Here is a 6,097-nt window from a genome sequence, read left to right as displayed (position 1 = left end):
ATGCTTTTTCACAAGATGTAATACAAGTCTAAGGTGTCTCTGTGAATGTGTCTGTGAAGTTTCAGCTCAAAATACCCCATAGATTAATTTTTTTAACTGCCTATTTTGGGGCATCACTAACTATACACTGATTTTGGCAGCACGCTGCCCCTTTAAATCGCATGCTCCCTGCCACACGAGCTCTCGACTATATTACAGTGCATTTACAAAGTTCACACAGATCAAATGGATCTTTACAAGATGTTCGTCATGCATGCTGTATGCATGCTTCGAATTATGTGAGTAAAGTATTTATTTTGATGTTTACATTTACATTCTGAATGAGTTTGAGGCTATGCTCTGTGGGAATCAACCCAAATAGTTAATCAAAAGTGTAATTAAATTACACTGAATAAGAACCAGATTAACCTTGAATGATTCAGAATCAATATTTTACTACTTTATCAATTATTCGTCCACCGAAAAATTGAGATTACAGTAATTTTACCAATTCTGGACAAATTATTATTCTGTGATCAGCAGCAATAATATTTGTTATTATGATTATTAATTATGATTATGATTATGATTATAAGCAAGGTAGCATGATCTTTGTTTAAAGGATTAGTTCACCTTTAAATAAACTTTTGCTGATAAATTACTCACCCCCATGTCATCCAAGATGTCCATGTCTTTCTTTCTTCAGTCGAAAAGAAATTAAGGTTTTTGAGGAAAACATTCCAGGATTATTCTCTTTACAGTGGACTTGAATGGGCACCAAACGGTTGAAGGTCAATTGACAGTTTCAGTGCAGCTTCAAAGGGCTTTAAACGATACCAGACGATGAATAAGGGTCTTATCTAGCGAAACGATCGGTCATTTTTTTAAAAAATAAAAAAGTTTATGTTTTATAAGCACAAATGCTGGCCTTGCTCTGTTCAGTGATGCGCGCTCGTGACGTCACGCAATACGCAATTACGTTGAAAAGGTCACGCTTTGCGTAAGCGGAAGTACCGAATCAGTGTTTACAAATCGAACGTGCAAATACTAAGTCAAACGCCGTTTACAAAAAAAGGTAAAACAACAATGTCGGACGATTTTGAACTTCGAGGAGAAGATAAGATGGAGTTTTTCGCATTGCCCTACCTTTTTGAACCGGAATATACGGATGAAGAAATTAGACAGATGGAAGAGACTGCTGCGGCGACACACACCTCTCAAGCATCGGGCAGACGAAGATCACCATTGCCAACAGATGAAGAATCTCAATGCTGCCATGACTGGACCATTTCAATCCCGCCGTTAGAATCAGTCAGTGAGTCAACTGGTGAGACTCTGTTTCCATCTCGCTGCATTACCGAACAAAATGGATTTCCACCGTTACTGAGCAACAGCGTTTTAGAGGTGTTTTTTAGTTTGCCCAAAATTAACTGGAGACGCCGTCCGAGGCCCCAAGGACCTGGTGGCACCCTAACAGTAGAGTAAGTATCTCGTGTATTATGAATACATATTTTATATAAAGTTATATATTTATTTAGTGATTGACTGCACACATTTCTTTTATTTTACAGTCAATACAGGCTGGTGGCATACAGGATAGTTCTGGAATGGATGCTGAAAGGGGAGAGGTTGGGAAGACGCAACAGGAGGGTTCTTCCATCCTGTGTTGTCAGTGCCATCAGACTGTCATACCCTTCTCCATCAGGACCGTATGTAGGCTTCAGAGAAGCAGAAGAGGCTTTTGGTCTTTTGTAGGAATAATAATTTGAATTTGTTACTTACTGTAGTTTTGTTATTTTCATAGTCAGTGTTATTTGTTGTTGTATATACATCAACACTACATACTTATTGATGTCTCACACAAATGTTTATTTTGGAAGAATAAAACAAATTTCAGAACTACAGTCATCGATGTTTAATTACAACTAATTACAAATGAGTACCATCAGTAAAGACCATATATTCACACTAACACAAGATTTTTTTTTTTCACCAATAGTGTATTCTGTTTTCAACTCAATAAGAAAAACCTAAAAACTATAAAACAACTCGAGTAATAATAATAATTGTACATTAGACTGTAACAATTTTAAAGTAAATTAGTGTCCAAATCGTGATAATTGCTTTGCAATTACTACTTCCTTGTCAGGCCGTGGTGTAATGGCTATGTTCTGCGGCAATGGGCGATGAGTCAAATGAGAAGAACTGTCCTTGTAAACAATGTTGGTGTCCAGCCGCCGCTGTACAACTTTCTCAACCAGAGTCTCTCTGAATTTTTGAGTTGTTGGTTCAAAAATAGCTTTGGCTACCCACTCTTTGGTATGTTTGGGGAAAACCACGTTGTACCGAGGTAAACCTATGATAAAAGAAAAAAAAAAGAAAACATAATAAATTACACTATTTGTAGTGATTACATTACTATTATTGAATATTCACATTTGATTCTCAACTTGATGAAGAATCTATTGTCATCACCCTACATATTGAACATTTTTTAGTAGTTAGGCACAATATGTTGTTTTCCCACTTACCAGTAGTGGTTGCTTGCTGACGACCTACATTTTCATTATGGTCAAGGATAGCTAGTTGTGTTCTTGCAACCATGGACGCATAATGAAAATGCAGGTTCTTTGAGCAGTATTTCAGCAGGACAGAATGAAACACCTCCAGTTGTCCTAAAGATAAAGGAAAAATTTGTATCCGGTGTACCTACATGAACGTGTATGTACATTACTGTGTATATAACTAACTTACCAGTGTGTTTGAAAAGAGCCATTTGCCTCAAATCCTTTTGAAGTCCTTTGTCCAGAACAAGACTCTGCAGTGTGTGGAAGGCACGTGAGTCTTTTCCAAGCCATTTTTTTCTGCGTTGCTGTTCCGGACTGAGATCATGGTGTCCACATTTTTTCGGCTTTCCTTCTTCAAACCAACTGTGCACACCTGTAATGTGATGAAGTATGGACTTCCAATTCTCGATCAGTTCCTGTATAAATACATAAATACGCAAAAAAGTCATTATTATACAAATGTATAAATTATAAACATAGAAAAATAGATGTTTATGGTCCAGCAACCACAATATTAAAATCTTACAAGAACACAGTTTAGCTTCCTCTAAAGAACAGTCAATTTTGAACAAATAGTACTTATTTTTTTAAATAAGAAAAATGCAGAGTGTGTCTTGTTGTGGTTCAGGGACTCATATATAACATCAGTACAATATAAAGGCTAAGTCTATGTAACGCCCCCCAAAAAGATAACACCAGTGTGTGTGTGCATAAAGAAATTAAACTTAATATTAAAACATTAAAGAACTTACGTCAGGGTCACCGCCACAAGTTGCAGAGCAATACCATAAATGGTTGCAAATACTTCGTGTCCATGGTTGCAGCTCTCGATTGTCCTTTTATCTTGACATGGAGCACAATTTTTTGGAAAGTCCTGAAAAACAATCATTTTAATTATAAAATAATTAAAAAGGATTGACAATACAGTGAATACCATGGTTAATGATTTACTTGACGGTTTATTGTAGCAATCTTTGGATACATGCAAACAACACATTGTATATTACTACATAAGAATAAATAAGCTTTGGACTGTGCTGCTTTTTGGATAATTCATAATTAATATCTCTCTCTCAGTCTCTTGTGAGACAGTTACCTTTGACTACATGCCAAATATCAAATTCGTGGTGAATGCTGGGATATTCTACACGCATAATCTTTCTAATAGATGGTGATCTGTCTGTGGTCAGCACGTCTATTTTGATTCCTTGTTCTTGTATTGTGTTCACAGCCCTCTTGAATCCTACTGGCTCCATGGCCACAGAGCTAGATGCTTCTGTAACCTGAAATGCAATACCATGCTAGATAAACAAGGTGTGTTTGTGTGTGTATTTTCATTGATGTTCAAAACAACCAAAATATTTTATTTTGTAATATTAAAACCATTTTATATTGATCATAACATAGCAAAAACTGCCAGTAATTTTACTGCACTTCACTTTAAAATACTGAACACCTACTAAGGTTAATTAAATTTAATAACATACGGGATGTAGAATTATGTCATGTAAACTGACCTGCACCAATTCAAAGTGAACAATCTTGTCTGTTGTGTCATCCATTAAACTGTATGTGTTGTATTTTGCCGAAAATCCAGGGCTAAAAGAAACACAAGTACAAAACATTTCAGTGTTGTTAAAATTTTCTAAAATTGTCCAAAAAAAAATTAATAATAATAAAAAAATAATAATAATAACAACTACATTTACTTGCCTGTCTGACCTTCCATCTCTGGACAAATGAACTGGATTACAGAGTGCAGTTTGCAAATGTAAGTCATTAATTGCTGCTTTCTGTTGTTCTTGATATTCTTCATCAATGACTGGAATAAGGTAGGAAGACTGAATATCAAAGTAAGTGGTTTTATGGGGTATTTGAAGGTTGAGCAAAGTGGCCCAATCAGCAACGTCTGTATATGTTGCTCCAGTGAATAGTGTGCATGCAGAAACAAGAAGATTATTAGCTGGCATTCCCCTAACATCACTGCATGAACTCCACTTTCCCTTGTGGTTTTTTTTCACATTCCCAGTGAACACGGAGACCACTTCCCACAGTTGCTTTTGTGGTCTTTTTTATTACTGATCCACATTCTTGACATCTTTTGAACAGCTCCATGACATTGGGCTCATTGACAGTCCATTTTTTCTGTTTCCAATGAACTTCACATTCCTCCTCTTCTGTGCTTGGGGTAGACGTTGATGTTGAACTTAGTGGCTGAAAACTAACATCTTTCTTGTCTGATGGAGGATCTATGGAAAGCAGGCTGACATCAAGCTCCAAACTTTCTTCCAATTGCTCTTCCGTCTGTTCTGGTTGATTATACACAGGGGGCTGTGAAATTAGATAATTAAAGTTGGTTTTTAATATAACTGAATATAAATTAGTAATATAAATAGTAGATTTAATACATTTAGTACAGTATATCTGTGTATTTTTAATGATGCAACATCGCCAAATTATTAAATACTACATTTTTAGAAATTCATGTTTTCCCAATGTCTAACACAAAATCATAATTGAACATAATTTCACATTGTAAACTGGTCACAAATGATGGTACTTACAGACTGGTGAGAGTGAATTGCAGGGAGGGCAAAATATATCCCAGATGATGAGGGTGTTTTCCTGTGTCCAACACTTTCAGGACTTGTGAGCACTAAACGAAGTTTAGACTGAGCATCTGAAAACTGCCTCGTGGTAGTTCCTGGATCAGAGTCCTGTTGCTTTACTGGTGTTGACTGTGGAACATTAGCTAAAAACACTTCTGCTTCCTGGACCTCCAGCTCCGCGCTATTGTCTTTTGCTAGGGACTCTATATTTCCACGAGACGGATACTTGGGAGTAAAAAAAAACATTTTAACACGTCTATAGTAATAGGAAGATATTAGTGATAAACATGCACACGTTATGAAACACATTGACGAGGGAAAAAAACCGTCAATGCATCTAATATATTAAAAAAAACATCCATACCTCCGTTTCCTGTAAAAACGTATTGGGCACAGCAGACGCTTTCAGAAAACGGCGATCTCCTTGCTGGGAGGGTTTGAAATCATCGTCGAAAAAGTGATCACTGCACACTCTCTTACATATTAGAGCATGTTCGGGTGTGTTGATATCCAAGTGCAGCGCGAGCAACCACAGTTTCAATTGCTCAGGATTTTGTATAGGAAATCGATGAAAAGACACAAATTTCTGTCCTGACGAAAATTTTCTTTTAGGCTTTCTAATATTAGAACACCCAGGATACGCACACGAAATGGGCATTTTAAACGATGAACTGACATAAAGCGATTTGAATACGTGTATATGGTCCTCCTTCCGCACGATTTGTAAACACTGATTCGGTACTTCCGCCTACGCGAAGCGTGACCTTTTCAACGTAATTGCTTATTACGTGACGTCACGAGCACGCATCACTGAACAGAGCAAGGCCAGCATTTGTGCTTATAAAACATAAACTTTTTTATTTTTAAAAAAAATGACCGATCGTTTCGCTAGATAAGACCCTTATTCATCGTCTGGTATCGTTTAAAGCCCTTTGAAGCTGC

The sequence above is a fragment of the Megalobrama amblycephala genome, linkage group LG1, assembly GCF_018812025.1.
Source record: "Megalobrama amblycephala isolate DHTTF-2021 linkage group LG1, ASM1881202v1, whole genome shotgun sequence".
In the NCBI taxonomy this organism is placed as follows: domain Eukaryota; kingdom Metazoa; phylum Chordata; class Actinopteri; order Cypriniformes; family Xenocyprididae; genus Megalobrama; species Megalobrama amblycephala.
The sequence above is the reverse complement of the archived record's forward strand: the minus strand, read 5'-3'. Positions refer to the sequence as shown.